The sequence below is a fragment of the Myiozetetes cayanensis genome, unplaced genomic scaffold (genome assembly GCF_022539395.1).
Source record: "Myiozetetes cayanensis isolate MyiCay16 unplaced genomic scaffold, myiCay2020 scf12, whole genome shotgun sequence".
Taxonomy (NCBI): Eukaryota; Metazoa; Chordata; class Aves; order Passeriformes; family Tyrannidae; genus Myiozetetes; species Myiozetetes cayanensis.
In genome coordinates this window covers 19,391,063-19,408,705 of record NW_026086826.1, presented here as the reverse complement: position 1 = coordinate 19,408,705, position 17,643 = coordinate 19,391,063, and the positions used below count along the sequence as shown (strand labels likewise).

The following is a 17,643-nucleotide window of genomic DNA, read 5'->3' as shown; positions in this document are numbered from 1 at the left end:
TTAGCACTGCACAAATACCATTTGCATCTCATTTAATAATACCTCAAGGTTTAAGCATTTCTGCCTTTTGCAGTTTTATTCTCCCTGAGAATTTTCTTTCAAGTCTGCAGTCTTCCAAGGTTTAGTGTGTGTATTTGCAGGTTAGAAGTACAATGTACCTGCTGAAAACATAGCAGTCTGATCAAATAACTTCCCTAAAACAATAAAATCTTAAAGCATGATCATTCAAACAAACCCAAGAGAAACACTTAACACCAATCAAAACTGATGAAACCTATTCTTACTGGAATATAGAATGCAAGCATGCAATCAATCTCCTGGCCGAAATTAAAGCTGTGTTTGTAAACAAGCAAAGATTTTTATTGCATTTTCCCAAAGCTGGATGTGCAAGTTTTTACCCTGGCTAGATATTTGTAAACCTCATCTGCCTGGCTCTTTGCTATTGCCATTTCAATTTTAGAGCTGGAAATGGTCACGTGATTTCCAATGTAACAATTGCCAGAAAAACCCACACTAACTTGCACCGAAAAAAAAACACATCCCAACCCAAACCAAACCAATAAATTCACAAAAACTCCCCAGCTTCAGTCTTGCTCATGGGTTCACAGTAACTTTAATGGTGGGAAAAGAGATTCACTAAACCTTTTAAATTGCTCTGAATACTCTGGTCAGCTGCTTAATATATTAGCTCTCCATTGAACAAAATATGACCATATGGGCACACAAGCACAGGCAAATATTCTGATTATTTTCACAGATTTCTTCTGTATACTTTTTTAAAGTTGGTTAAACTTCTTCAAACTAAAATTTGTGTTCCCTTAAAGCTCTGACAGTTCAGAAACAGCAAATGATAACTCTTGGTTATAACTCATCTGTAGGTGGGAAAACTGCTGGTTTATGAACTAAATTGGTGAAAGTATTATTCTATAACCATTATTCTACAACCATTGGCTGTAGTGAGAAAAATGAGCCATTTTTTTTGTATTATGATCACACTTTAAAGTATTATTTAACATTAATATATTAAACATCTATACATTATACCATGCACTGTGTACACACACAGAGCCACTGTCATGTGGAAATGTGTAACTTTCCACAATAATCCAAGAAAGCAAGGTACAGTTAGTCTTCCAAAATACAGTCACCTTTGTTATCATACAAACACTGTTAATTTATTTTGTGGTATGCATCATATCTCCAGTGTAACAGCCAATTAGAAAAAAAAAGATAAATTCTAGGTTAGCCCTGAAGCTGCTCTCTGCTCCTAAGCTTTTCTGCTGCCCCCTCACCTAATTCTCCTTTCCAGTGACCACTTCCAGGCAGACTACTGGTACCTTACTTAGCTAAACCCCTCAACTTAATCTTGCCCGACTAGCAGCCTCCCCTGAAAGCTCTAGAGCTGTTTCTGAAGCCCTGCAATTTTTAATGAACTGACTCCTGCAGAAGGGCCTAACTGACCAAAATGCTCTACTCCTACTTAAGGACTGCACACAGATTCATGGATGAACACAGAGCCACAGACTACGGCTCTTTTTAAAATTACTACGATGAAACTAATCTCAAGGAACGTTGAATTATTAATGTATGGCTAACCTTTTAGCTTGCCTTTTCAGTTTTTACTTTGATCTAAGCATATTCCTTTCATTAAAGAACAACCAACCCATTTCAATTTGTCCTCTTAATTTCTCAATTTGTTCACTGTGGTCTGAATAAACCTAACACATCTAATTAAATGATGTGAGAGTTAGAACAATTTCCATAATATTCACTTGGTTTTTAAAATGCCTGTGATATCCTGGGATCAACTCTTCAGTGTTCCCGTCTTCTCTTTCTGATCTTGTCCTTTTCTGTTTCTCCAAAGTAGGAGTTTTTCTTGTTTTAGCTGGAGTTGAAATTGGTGGGATTCTTTCTGGCTCCCAGATCAAAGAGCCTTTACCTCACACAGAGCAATCTAACCCATCAAGGCTCTGCTGCACACAGAAGCTTCATCAACTGATGTTAACAAAGTTCTCAGAACAGTATTATTTAGCTGGCTATTGATGCCAAGCAAACACAGACAGCATGAATGATTTTATTTATCTCAGTCTATATCTTTAATATTTGATGTACTGATTGAACATATAAGCAATAAAGCCTGGGGGGGACAGGGGGACTACAGGAGATACAGCGAAAATTAAAAGACAGGCAGACAAATGAGAAGGCTGTGATGAACTGCACTTGGGATTCCTTATTTACATACTGCACACATACAGGTCTAGCCATAGCCCAAGGTCCCCAGACCAGACTTATAAGTGGAACTAAACACCCTTCTGGTCTCCAGGCAGTTGAGCTGTCCCTGCAGCATCCCCTCTGCTGGGTACAGCAACCACAGCCACCTCCTCGGCACTCAGCATGTGTGGAGCTGTTTCCTGCTGAGTCACACTTGTTACCCACAAAGACACCCACGATTTCAATGCCTTTACGCCAATCTTTCAAAACCAGAGACATTCTACTCCCAAAGAACATTGCAAGACATTTTCCCAGTAAGTTCAGTAGCACCACTATCAAGCAGTTTAGCAAGGTAGATCTCTCTATCACAGCCCCTGATGTTTGCACTATTAGCTGCCATTCCTCAGGACAAATGAGTAACTACTGAACACTCGTGGTGAGGAAGAAACTCTTCCCTCCCCTTGGAATGCTCCTGGCCAGTTAAGAGTGCTGATAAAACTCTTTACAAACCTCCTTATATCCAAACCACTAGTCTATACTCTTCCACAGTATTCACCAAAGTGCGTATATTTATACCATTTGTCATGGAAGACATGTTTTGAGAAAAAGCAGAAATCCAGAGAAAATTATTTCATCATGAGAGGAGTCTTATTGTGTATTTGATTGTAGAATGATAATAAAGGTATCCAGGTAAATCTCTGAAAAAAACCTTGTTATTATCTGTATGCATCTATTAAAAAAAAATTTAGTAGTGGGATTCTCTTTAGCATTTGTACCAGTCAGAGAGAGTCAGCTTCCTATACTTTGTGTTAATTGAATGGCTTTGATATTTCAGATGGAGACAAAGCATCAACCCTAATGGGTTTCTTTAAACCATTGTCATGATACAGAACAGAAATGTCTACATTATTGAGAACTGTATGAGGAAGTGTTTGTTACATATGACAAACTCATAGTGCTGTTTTAACAATGTAAGAGTGAGTTTCCCCAGAAAATTAGAGTGCCTCTTAGTGTTAAAATGACTATTAACCATTTATGAAATAGATGTACACTTAATTCCATTTTAGAAAAGCAGTAGTTCTATAGCAGTTTTGAGAGTTTAACAGAGATTAATACTAATTTTGCCTTTAATTCTTTTAAAAAAGAAAACAAAACCTCATATCTAGGGACTTTGTTTCACTGGAATCAGTTATCTGCAAAGAAGCACACTAGACTATTGATTTTTCTGAATTTTCTTTTAAAAAAAAAGAATAGTTATTGTTCAGAATGACTTGCAAAACGGAGAGCACACTATATTAACAGTGAGGATAAAGGTCTCTATGCACCATGTGATTTAACAATACTTATCATTAGCATGATGAAAGCTGCAATTAGGAACCATCACATAGTTGTAGTATCTCATTCCATCTTTACTTCCATTTCTTTAATTTATTTTTTTTAGTTACACTTGAGAATGAACATTAGAAAAGACAAGCCAGGAAGAGAAGAAACTGAACCTAAAGTTAACAAGAGTGATTTATTTCAAGAACAGAAAAGTGGTGATTGACACAAAGGAAGATTTATTGCTTTGTTTTATCTTGTAACAGAAGATCGGTGAAAAGGGAGGAGATTTCTGAAGGGGGAACAACCTATACTGTCACAGACTTCTTCCAGAACAAACCAGTGCTGACACAGTAGCAAATTAAGAAAACCCTTTAAATGCTGTGGCTTTCAACAAAATTACTAAAGAAATGGAATCCCTTCCCCACTTGAAAGAGAAATTCCAGCAGTTCTGCAGCTGTGTTCCACGAATTACATTTTGGCACAGTCATTCACAGTCAGGACAGGCAGTGTATGCCCAGTTACAGAGGGTAACATTACTCTTCTGAGTGTGAAAATTTTTAGTAATGCAGGTATTTTAATGTTTTGATCAGAATCAAAATGTAAGTTAACACCAGTGCAAGACTGGCTGGATCTCAATTTTTCTTGCATCATAGTCAGCCAGAAAAACACTATTTAACTACTCTCTAGTAACAGCCTGTTTCTCTACTGAACAAAAAAGATAGTGTAACATCCCCTTGTTTGATTTTCACTAAAAATATAAAGAAAACACTATTTTAGAGGACAGAGTATTTCAGTTCCACGTATGCTTAATGACAACCATGAAGTATGGATCAGTAAAATATAGTGCCTGTCCATCAAAAGTATGAAGATAAACCCAAAAGCTGTGCAGTGAAGCATGGAAAGACCTGTCTTTTGTTCTTGAATGTCACAGAGAAAAACAAGCACTTCAAAATAGTAGAAAAAATGGTTGAGGTCATGTAAGAGACTGACAAAACCAAAATTAAATTGTCTTATTTATACTATTAGGAGAAGATACAAAGATTTAGGATCAGCCACATATTAGTGTATCACATACTGGAAGGTGGTGCATAAACAAAGATTAATATAGACAAGAAATAAGGCAGCTGGCTTCAAAACACACCCACAATGAGTTTTTATGAAGTACCATTGAAGTAACACTTCAAAAGTTCAATTTCAAATGGATCATGGGAGAGAGATTAGTAAATAAACGATTGTCTTTGACTCTCTCTGTTTCTTCAGAGACAATTAAAGCCAAAAAACATACAACCAAATGCCAAAATCCCCACACCAAATCTTGTCAAATAATCTGTTTATTATTAAGGAACCACTTACCACTTCTCTGCTGAGGTGTACTAGGGTAGAGACAAGGGATATAAACCAAGGATCAACACCTTTTTTTGTTCATAAACTGAATAAAAGCACAGCTTATTCAAAGGTTGTGGGAGCGAAGAAAAAGCTGAGTTTACACTAAACTGAGCTGTCACTGAAATGTCCCACATTCTCCAAATCTAAACAATTAACATAAAGTCCCACTCAACCAACTTTCTAGTCCTGGACAAACTGAACATAAGGCTTTATAACCATAACTTCAATTCAGTGATTTTTCTCTTTTTAGCAGTAAAGGGCATTACATGCTATAAGGTACATTCAGTCCTCAGTGCCGCAAAACAGAGCTGGTGCACTCTCTCAGCTTTCCTGTTGTCTGCTGGCCACCTGTAATCCAAATGGTGTCAATGACAGAGGAGAACTATTAGTTCTTTTTCCTAATAGTTTTTTTCCCCCAGACTTTAATCTGTGATGATAAAAATATGATAGAGCTCTGCAGCATTAAATGCATTTCATTACAGCTTTTAAACCCTTCAGAGCAGGTATTTTCAGCTGCTGAGGTAGCAGCCACATTACCTGCTGAAATACTAATAGTAACTGCCATATTTTATCATGATTTTAGGCAGGTATAAAAGAACAGCAAGGGACTCAAGGAAGAGAACAACAAAAAGTTTAAAAATATAAAGTAGTTGTTGCATCTTTTCATAAAGTATGTTTACCTAATAGAGTGACTCTCATTCCTCTACTGAGTAGTTAAAGAATGGCATTTGAAGAGCCAGTTAAGTGTCAGCCATGAATGGTAAATCAATTATCTCTGACCCAGACATTGACATCTTATGAGGGGTTAGAGAGCAAGAAAGATATTCTACTGTCCTTTGGGGGAATCAAAAGCTCAAGATGTAAGAGGTTTAGAAAGGTACACCAGTAAAACACCATGCAATCTACTTCTAATACACAATAGCTCTGTTGTTTTTCTACTCTGTCCTTTCCGGAGATACACAGGATAACATTGTTGTCTTGACATTTTTGCTACTTTTTATATGAAATCAAACAGATCAATTAAATGATATCTTATAAGAGAGAACCACCAAGAGAATTCAAAACAAAAAACAAACAAACCAAAAAAAAAAAACAAAAAAAAAAAAAAAAAAACCAAAAACCAACCAACCAAAAAACAAAACTCAGACGCCACTTAAATGTCTTTACTTCGCTGGGAATTGTTTGCAGTATAAAAGTAGTCTAACAGTTCACTACGTACGATCTTCAGTTCTTCTCCCTCAGCCCCATATGGTTTCCCAGACAAATGTTTTGTATCTCCTAAAAAATCTGCCTTTAGAAAATGGGACAATTTTAACTGAAAAAGGAAACAATGATGAAAATACTTTAAGTATCTAATAAGAGCGTTTCCATGGTAATTCTGTTGGTGACAGTACTGAAATTTCACCTGTGTGTTTTGTTTTTTATATTATCTCCTTTCTATGTTTACTTGCCATGAATAATCTTGCTCTTTTAATGAATATTCATGAAGTGTGGGGGACTGCAGTTGTAACAAAGCCTTTGACTTTTAGAAGGCAGTATCAGTGAAAACCACAGCAACATTCAGCCTTGCATTTTGTTTTTACAAATGAGAAAGGTAGGGACCCTGAGGTAAGAGTATAAGACAGGGACACACTGCTGATTGAATTCCTCTTGTATGACCTTTCTACACTTTGGTAGCCATTCAGCTTGTGACAAGAACAGCAATCCAAAAAATTTTAAATTAACATTAGGAATTATTTGCAACAGTTTCTTAGAATTACTTTACCTCAGTATTCCCCTTTTCCCCCCTAAGTGGTGGATAAACACAGCAGAAAAGATCTGTTTACAATATTATTTTGAGCATTCATAAAGTAAATCTGGTGCTAGCAGTTCTGCATCTCCACAGGGAGACAATCCACTTGAACAAACTAGACAACCAACTATGTGCAACTTCAACAAACTGCCCATAGGCAAACAGTGAGAGCTACAGTAATATTTGCTCATGTTCCAAACTTTCAAACAGCTGAGATGTCCAAATTTTCACAGGATTATGCTCTTAACTGGATAGTAGATGACTTCTTACACCATTGCAGCATTTTCAACTCTTAGGTTGCAGTGTTATGGTGAGATATGAAGTATTCAGGAGAATGCAAATAACTAAAATTGCCCAGCTATACTTTATTTCTTATAATATATATTTATTTTAATGTAAAATGGGGAGAGAGAAAGACCTAATACAAGGTCTTGTCTTATTTTATCCCATGCTTTTTTAATTTTATCAAATTCCATCCCCACACACCTCTAAAAAAAAAAAAAATGTTCGTTAAGTTTGCTGTACTGTACGTGCAGCAAAAAAATCATGGACCTAAACAATATATGAATAACTACCAGTATCTAAATATAAATAAAATGTGTATTCCAGCCCTTTTCTACATTGCTCATTTTACTCTGCCCTAAACAAATTTAAAAGTTGATTTCTTTTCTTTACAGTCCTGGAGAGGCTTGGGCTGTTCGATCACCATAATTTAGGAGAGATTGAAAGAGGCATCTTAATGAGGAATTCTGCAATGGCTGCTTGCCAAGGAATCAATCAAGTGATCTCTTTCAAAGTCTATCACTAACCTCATTAAACCAGTGAGAAATGAAGCTGGGAGTTTCTCAACTTCATTCCCTACAGGCTTGTGACACTGCAGGGCTGGCAGGGAGGAACACTGACTGCATCCCCCACACGTGCACACTGGGCACTGGCTCGGGACAGAGACACTGTGGATCTACCAAGGTCACAGGGGCAAAAATGGCTATAGAGGTGATGCCCCTTTAAAGACTCACTTTATTTGCACGTAGTTTGCTATGTAAAAATTGAGAGAACTTAAGACAATGTCAGCTTCACCCTTCCAGCTCCCAGTCCCTTACCTGGCTGCTACTGCCATGGTGATTCATCCTAACGAGGAGCGAGCAACTCTTAGGAGGGGCCCTGAATCAGTACAGCAAGAGGCAAACAGACTGGCAGGAGCCTTTGTTTAAAGCACAGGTGTTCTGAAGATAAGAAAGCCCAAAGGAAGTGATAAGAAAGAAGTGATGCATGTGGGGCACTGCACTTGTGTGCTGCTCACCTGGCTGCTGCAAGCAGGCATATATAACTTAGCTTGCTACTACCTCACCCATATTTGGTACCAGTCTCTGATCACCTCCTGTTCTGTCCCACTTAATCACACAGATATGTCACATATGATGCCACACTTCCAAGAAGAATGAGAGAATTTATTTTCTAATAATAGTATTAAACATCCAAACCACGGAAGGAATTGTCAAACCATTGGTATACACAAGAACAATCCCAAAGACCAACTTTCCTGAACTGTATAGCACCACAAGTCTGCTATAATTACTGCAGTTCTCCAAACTAAAAGATTTTTCAATACATATGTTATAAAATATTTGTCCACTCACCAGCTCTTAATCTTCTGGAAAAGTTCCCTAGCCTCTAGAGTCTTAATAAATTCCAAGGTAGTGGGATTTGATTAAAGACTTTCTAGCATGAAAAAGGTTCTTTTTTTGTGATTATAATGTTCATTCAATATGACATCCACTCACATGCTGAGGTCCAGCACAAGACCAAAGCTCTGCTTAAAATACACTCAATCCCACACAGCTCTCCTTGCATAAATCACCATGTTCTCCACATGTTGCAGCACTAAATAATGACTGAACAATGTTACCAAGAGTTAGAATTAGACATCAATTCACTTAATGGAAGCATCTAAACATCAGTCAGAGAAATATTACTATATTACCAACCTATGGCATATACAATATATCATGAATCATATTTAAGATTCAAAGGTTTCAAGCATATACTCCCTGAGCAACAAATTCTTGACACACTTCCAAATGTTCTGAATATAAATACAGGCAAACTAATAAGAATAAGCACATTTAACTGTGTTGTTATCCTGAGAAGAATACACTGCATTCAGTATGTTTCAGAGAAGCACTCTTACAAAAATAGTTTGATATTTCAACAGGAATACTTCCTACTTAGGAGAACTGTTATTTTTAATTAGTCTGGAATACAGGCACTTCTTTAAGACACATTTAGAAAAACCAGATCTTACCATACAGGAACACTATATGAGATTCATCAGTGTTAATCCCACACAATGAAATGACGCAAATTAAAGGAAAGTATAATCTGACAGATTCATATTTTGCTGTACAGTTGGTTTAACTAAACTTAACCCAGGCATCAGTTCTGACCATTCCAGTTATGATATAATATTTCACAAGTGAGGGACGAAGGAGTAAGCCAGTCCCAAAACTCTTCCCTATACTGATAGAAGAGGTATGGCCCTAGGAGAAGGTGAGAATTTCATTTGCTCAGCACAGGTACTCCAGGAAACCTCCAAGAGAACAACTACAATTAAAGGCTCAGTCTTAAGCATTAAAAGTGGGGATGTGTGGGGATGCATGTTATAGTCTCTTTCTTATCAGTTATTCAGTAATAATCAGCATACTTTGTTTTCTGGTTCAAAATCAACCTCATGGGACAGCTCTGCATTATTTATAATTAGGTCAGCAGTATGACTTTAAAAATCTCTTTCTCTTTTAAATAAAGATGCAATAACCTAGAAGTGCCAGCACAAAAATGTTCTATACATAACTGCAGTTGCAGGAATTTGGATTCAGAAATCTTTACCATAGGTGAGGTAGAGGGTCATAGGCTGTGTTTTACCTCCCAGTGAAGCTAAAAAGAAAACTCTCATAGATTTCAGTGTAGATTCCTCTGTCCTTACTGGCACTGGGGTTGCTACTGCTATCACATTTTTTTATTCTTATTATTTATTTGTAGTAGTCTTCCAAACTTCAGTCACAGGCAGTTATACAAGTGCACACTGCATGAGAAGAGAAAGACTTGAAAAAACCAAGGCAAGGTTAAAGAAAAGCAACTGCAGAAATATTTACATTAAAACTGGGAGCCCAGCTCCCAAATTATCCTGAAATCTCGACAGAAGTCTCATTTAACACTGAAGGTACTCATACTAGAAGGAAACATCAGTTTTTCATTGTACAGGTCTCCAAAGATTTGAATACCTAAGTGTAACTCAGTTTCAGTAGCATTGCTCAGCAGCTTTTCACGTATCTGCCTTGCTTGAATTAATTTTCATAAGCTGTTCCTAGTTTGAATTCATTTTCATAATGCTGTTCCAAGGGATATGAAAGGATTAGACATGCTTAGAAGCATTTCTAAAAATGTTAATTTCCTCGGTTTGGCCTTCAATTTTTTGTTGTACCACCACTAGGTATGTACCACTATTTGGGGAATAATTCCAACAGCATGAAAGATTCCTCAACTTCTCACTTGCTCCTTTCTTTTTATGCCATCACAATGGTCAAGGCACCCTCAAGAACCACATGCCAGGCAGATGAATATCTTCAGTCAAAACTGAAAAATGAACCTGGACTTCTCATATCACAATTGATTGCCATAATATCACAGTTACCACCTCAAGAAAGGAAAACTGGTTTCGTTGGGACAAAGTTCAGGTTTTCTATCAATCCCAAGAGAGTGAAAAGGGATATTTAATCCCTGCCACCCAGACCTGAACATTTAGAAAGCGACCTGCAGATGCACACCAAGGGCTGCTCCTGGTGTGAGGACAACATGACTTCAATCTGCCTTTGATAGACAGACTTATTTTCTCTGGAAACCAGAACACAGGTGTAAGAGGAGAGGAGATGGAGACCAGTGAGCAAGTGAGGATCCAGTGTTACAGATTGCATTAGAACTTGGAATGCCATAAGGAGTTGGGAGCCTCAGAAGCCATGAAGCACTGGGAAGTTTCCCAGTCTAAGCTGTGTCTCCCAGCAGGTCTCAGACAGAAGTCTACCATGATCTGGTGCCCCACTGTAAGACATGAGCTCACCTATGGTCTGCTCAGGGAGCTGATGTGCTTCTCACTATACCTGAAAGTGCACTTTTACAACACACCCCATCCCAGTGTCTGTTTTCTTTAGGAGTAAGTCTTGACAGAGGCAAGAAAGGATGAAAGAGAGATCTCAGAATGAACACAAAAGTGGTGTAATTATACCAGAGAGCACACCAAGCAATGACCTCTCCTACAAAACTACTACTACTGCTGAGCTTTTGGTAAGTGCCAAGGCAGGGAAAATCTCTAACACAGGACAGACCTTCCACTCACGGTAGCTGCAAGTGCAGGAGTGGTCAGAAGTTAAGATACAGCCTTTGATGAAAAAAAGCATGAAGTAATAATTAAAATAGTAGTGTATAAAAGTAGCTAGTAAGTCACAGGAAAATTCAACTGTATATATGACAGATTTTCCAATGAAAAAGTCCTGTCCAATCCAAATACTACATTTCTATTCTTGCTGTACTTGTGTTCTTTAAAAACAGTTAATTTGTCTCTGTCTTAAATGCTTACAGATACAGAGGATATTTTGTAACACATAAATGCAGCCTCAACCTTTCCACTATTGTCCAACATAAGCTTTATTTCCTAAAAATAAGCACAACTAGAGAAACAGGTGGTTTAGGAAACCAATCAGAGCCAATGCAACTACAGCAAGACTTGACTTGCCTTCAGAATGTAGCCTGGCTGTCTGCAAATCAGATTCTAACTTCAATCCTAGTGGGAAACTCAGAATTAGAATGCTTATCACTAACATTGTGTTCCTTTTCATTATTTCATTTGGATTTGGACATGCAGCATTAGAATATAACTGGGTGAAAGAATATAAATACATCAGCATCATACCTACCTTTGTTTTACTGTTGTAGATTCTTGCATGGCTTTAACTTTACTTTTACAAATACACTGAAGTAAAAAGGGACTATTACTGTGATTAAGTAGATGCTAATGTGATTTACAAAACTGGAGCCCTGAAAATCAAATTGCTTCAAATTGTAAAGGGGAAACCCAGTCATCTTTGATTTCTCTCTCCTCCCCTGATTTCTTTAATTTTTCTTCACTTTCACAGTCTCCTTTTGTAACAGCCCCCACGCTGCACGCCAGCTCTGTAGCATTTTATGTTATTTTCTTTTTGCATACCTACTGATTAAAATAAGGGCTGAACATAATATTAATGTAGAGAATCACAGCTGAACGTGTTTAATTTCTGTAACAACAAAACCAGCTGTTACACATGGATAACAGCGTGTATGTGTGAGCGGTCATATCTTCATTTCACAAAGAATGTACAACCCTGGGCAAGGCAGCTATTCATCACCTTTATGAACAACTGCAAAAAGAACTGAAGCACCCTGTGGCCTCTCCCTGCCCTGCTCCCATAACACGGCTCATCAGAGGTCTGTAGCTCGTACTGTTACCAGCTTCAGCGACTAGGCTGGGCAAGCAGCCCGCTCTCAACATGTTATCCTTTTGCCCTGTACATGTCCACAGTCCCACCAGATCCCTCATCATCAATACCAAGCACAGGCAAACCATTTCTAGATAAAATTTTCTCCAACTTGATGACCCTGCTACCTGCACCTTAACAAAACCCCAGCTCTAATCACTTATCCATAGTTCAGTGATATTTTTGCACAGCAACCTAAAAAGTTTTCAAGCAGCACATGCCACCTTCAGGTCTGAGATTAGTGTAATAGCCCCCTTCTGAATTCTCACCTTATTCTAGTTCATTTTTGTCTGCAGTTCAACATTCATATATCAAATCTACTCCAGACACTCTTTCTAGTAATAAAAATTAGCCTTTACCAGTACTTCTGGAACTGCACCTCACCCTCCAATAGCCTGAATCTCTTCCTCCCTTTTCTCTATTCTTCCCAGCTGCTGAAGTCACTGATCCAAGTGCTGGTGGGTACCTGCCAGCATCAGTCCTTAGCTTAGCCTGGCAGTACCATTTGAATCTTTGGATTACTCTGAATTGTATCCATATCCCATGCACTGCCTTGCACTATTTTACACCAGCACTTCCTTTCCTCATTGTATCTGTCAGCACCTTGCAGGGATTAAAAGATGCATCTGAACATTTTAATGCCTGCTTATGCAGCCTCAACCTTTCCACTAGAATTAGCACTTTTTGACCCAGCACCTAAAAGTCAAATATTAGTCAAAGAATATTAGAAAACTTATCTAAATTACTTTCTAACTTAAAAGAACTGTGTTTTATTATGGGGGGATAGGGGAAATTAAACTCTCTTTTATTTGAGCATCCTACAGAACACTGACATATTGCTCTGCCACTTTCAAGCAGGAACACCATTTCAACCTGCTCTGTTCTGCTGCTTTTCTTGACATCAACTAAAGTTTTTCCAGTAAGAGAAGGAGCATATGCTGTCACATCTGAAAATAGTGTGAGCATTGGCCAGCACTGTGACAGCTGAAATGCAGTAGAGGTGTTTCTTTTGGAGGCATTTGCCAAGGAATAAGTCTTAAAGCCTTTCCTTGATTTCCTGAAAGATACTTATATACTTGCATCAGCAGGCATACTGCTCCTACAGCTTGCAGTCACAGACTGGCCTGACTTTTGGACCATCCAACACCTTACCACAGTTCTGAGTGCAAGTGCCTGTGCTTATCAATTGTAGTCAGTCCTGGAAATGCATAGGATGAATTTTCTTCCCAGTAATTCCTCCAGTATCCTTAGAGTATAGACATGAACATGACATGTATTGTCAGTACTTTCTCAGTCTTGTTCCCATACGAAACTCTAATTCTCTATATATTTGAAGAAGAGGGACAGGTTGAGCCTCCAGTAACCAAAATATGATTAATGATTGTGTGGTTTCATCATGGTTCAATTTTAATATAAAAAAATCCTAGATTTGGTCTTACTTTATAGATTAGGCAAGAATCTTACAGATTTACATGACTACATGGCTATTGGTGAAGTTTTGCTACCATGCCATCTTAGAACCTGCCACTTTGAATGGTTATAAAATGCATATATTATAATTTTTTTAAATGCTGCGTATAAATTTCACCCAAAATATAAATTCATTATCATATCTGGTATGAAAATATCTAGATAGCTGCAGAATAAACAAAAGATAAAATGAAACCTGAATTAAAGTAAAACTCTCTTGTAATACATATCTTTTTATTATGACATGAGAAAGAAAGGTTGACATGATGGTGTTTTAAAACCAGAAGCACTGACACTGCATTATAAATTATTCTCTCTCTCTTTGTACTTTATATTCATATAGTCTTAAGCATTTGTGATTTCTCATCTCCAGGCATCCTTAAGTATGCTTGAGAACCAGAATAAATGCAAACTCAGAAGCCTTCTTGAACTTTAAGATGAAGGCCACTATGAATTCACTAGGAAATTCCATTAAATTCCTCAGGCACATTCTCTACTGTCATTTCAGCACATTTATGATAAGAATGTGGAATTGCCTGCTTTGAGTAACTCTTCTACCTGCTATCTACTGGCTTGCCTGTCTCTATTAATAGTGCTTTGGATTTCAGAGGATAACACAGTCTAGAATGAAACTATCTCAGGTTTAAAAAAATTATTCTCAGACATTAATTTTAAATATGAAGCAGAAATATCTGTGTTTAGCTAAAAAATGATTAATGGGATTGGATTTAATGTGCTAATTTAACATATTACAGTGATTTTATAAGCTGTGAATCTTCTTTCCAGAACACCTTGTTTCTATTTCATGATAAAGACATTCTCTCTTTCATTTATCTGGATGTGAACACTATGTGAAGATAAATTACATGCCATAAGTTTCCACATACCATCACACCCCTCACCTTCTGATACAGAAAGCTCTCTTAGAACTAAGTTAACAGAAAGAGCTTAACATTTTAATAAAATAACACAGGAACCTGGTTTTATGGGATTATGCTGAGCACTATAATGAACCAGAGGATCCCAAGTATTCTGTCATGCATTTCATACTCAACAAGATAACCAAACAATCACTTCCAAAAAAGGAATTCTACTGTTTGTTATTTAGAGTAACCATTTTAAAGCACTTACCTGATTCAGGGTTACAAAACCCTAATAAAATCAGTATGGTTTAACATGAGTTAATCAGTTAATTTCAGAGGTTATTATAAACTAAGGGATATAGATAAGCATCCAGTGGGATATTCTAAATACCTAACTGTCTCGTGTTTGATACCTGTTAATATTTTGTCTCCATGTAGGGCAGAAAAGGAAGGAAAAAATCACTAGGTCAGTTATATCTCAAAAACGTCACCCTATCTCAGTATAATTATATTAGCTAAAATAAAAGAATACAACTTGAAATGCAGCAATATATGTGACACTAAAATAGAAAAGTAAATTAATCCCTGCAATTAATTACACACAATCTAGATGTGTGCAAAGAATCAGGATATATGACATGATACTGGTATCTTATCACATCACACACCATGTGGTCTAAGAAGCCAGCACAGGTATTAGTCCTTTGACCTTATTCCCTAACAGGAATTTTTTTCAGGGCAAAGTAAATATAAATCTTGAAGACGCTGAAATGTAACAGCTGCAGGTTACGCAGGTAACACTCAAACTATACACTCAGGCATTACAGTTTAAACTTTAAAATAACTCAGTCAACCTGATTAGACTATGCTCCATCATGTGCATAAACCCTGAACATCTAACAGATATTTCTGAGTTAAAAATGCTGTCTCTAATGATTTGACACCGATGTTTCATAAGGTTTCCTGGCTGCCAACAATCACATCCATCTGTTATGTTGGCAGCGTGCTCAATCACAAGGTGTGCTGGATCTCTTCATTTTAGGCACCGTTGCCAGAGGAATACAAAAACCTTTGAACTGAGCGCAAATGAATTCAGAAAGTACCAGTTAAAAACTATCTGAATGGGACAACAAACGTTGAGCAGAAGATAAAGAACAGAGGAAAGAATTTAATAAATCTAACAGTGGTCATATCATTGCTTGAAGAGGTAAGCAGACATTGAGAAGAGTCATTACTATCCAACAATCACGCTAAAGACTTCCCAAGGGACACATATAGGAAATAATAGCACTACCTTCTATTTCTTCCACAGAGCTTAAAGATCACTTCTTGATTTCTCTCTCATACATGTGCATATATAACTATACATATATATAATATCAATGCACATGGGTGTACTAAACATATAGATATGGATAGCATATATTAATATTATACACAAATATATAGTAACAAGACGTGTATAATGTATATATACACAGATAATTTTTACTGACCAGCCCTCTGATTCATGACAACTACAAGGAGCAAAATCTCCTTATTATAACGTCTTCTGTTTATTCCCTGAGGGAGGGAGGTAGTCACTCGATGCTTCTGCACAGCAAAACACATTTTCCTGCACAGTTAAAAGAGAAAAAAGCCACAAAAAACAGTGTGGCTAATCCATTAAGAGAAGTTCTGTATGTTCCAGAAAACTTCTGCAGCTCCAACCTTTCTTCCTTTTTGAAGGAGAATTAGGAAGAGGTCTTCACTTGGGCAACAGTTTTTCCAGCCATCATTTTCATACTAGCCACCAATACATTGTTTCACAAGTATTTAAGCAGGGAAATCTCACCGGAATTTCTGGTTTGTTTTTTTTTTACTGAGAGATCCTTAAATCAATTTATCAGCTATAGAATCTGGTATCAGCATGTGAACTAACTTTCAGATGAACGCATTTCCCTTTATTCCACTACACAAATTCAGCCCTGTTACTCCTCAAGGCCTCAGCAAAACAGTCAGTGACAGACAATTTTGAAAAAAAGTTCCTAAATTTTAGTTTGATGTTTTTGGTTTGATTTTTTTATTTCTTCCTCTGCACTGGCTGCCCAAAAAACCACTAAATTCATAGGAACAAAGCTCAGTATTTTAACATTCACTTCCAGATAGTTGGGTTTTGCTTTCCTAGAGCTGTGGTGACTGTGCACATCAGGAGAGCAGAGGAGCAGTTTACAGCCCCTGCATTCGGTTCAGCTGTCGCCAAGAGCTGAGCCCTGTGGGAAGGATCCTGCTCTGGCAGCAGCGTTTCTCTCTCAGCTGTTTGGCCCGGGGCTGCACCAAGGAGCACCCTCACTGCCAGCCAGTTACAGTCTCCAGTGAGAACTGATCTGATTTTGGCAAGAATGGGCTTTATACCTTTGCCAAATGTGACCAGAACAGATGAAGCCAGTCAGGTCCCTACACAGTCAATGCCTAAGGTGCCACTCAACAGTACATAACTGCACCCAGAGCAGCAATGGGATATCCAGATACTGGCTTGGCAAGGAGTAGGAGGTTTCTTAGCAATCAAAAGTGCTTCAAGATATTGTCTGGTGAAACAACTACAACATAGAGCATTAGATGTCACAAAGTGACACCAAAATGTGAGAATGTTGATCAAACAAAAAAAAAATTAAGGTCCACACTGGAATGGAATATTTTAGCTGAAGTAGCGAAACACTAAAAACTATTTCATTTGTAATACTATTTTTGTAAGAGTAATTCTTTGAGGTTTCAAGCAATGCTACTTTGTAATTTCTGCTTATCTGAGGAGTGTGCCACAGAATCTTCACACAAGAAGCTCAGTGTATGAAAGTCTCAGTTTACTCACCACAGAACAGCTTCATCTATAATTCTGCTGGCTTGTTGATCTCTATCTTTGTGAACTTCAAATTATATGGCTCTCTTCTTGGTCTGGAGGAAGATAAAACAATTCACCTTTTGTAAACATATTCATGAATTTTGCACACAAAAATACGAACACAGTCTGCAAGTACTTTAAGAAACAACACAGTGAATC

General features: G+C 37.5%; 1 long non-coding RNA gene across 5 annotated transcripts in view; it reads right to left on the bottom strand.

Annotated features, from left to right (window-relative positions):
• The window catches only part of LOC126635419 (uncharacterized), a 154,123-nt gene that overhangs the window by 61,563 nt on the left and 74,917 nt on the right, over positions 1-17,643 (bottom strand). For all 5 annotated transcript variants that reach the window (XR_007627706.1, XR_007627705.1, XR_007627707.1 and 2 more), the window contains one exon: positions 17,455-17,537. This is a non-coding gene — a long non-coding RNA (uncharacterized LOC126635419). The remainder of the gene's footprint in view (positions 1-17,454; positions 17,538-17,643) is intronic.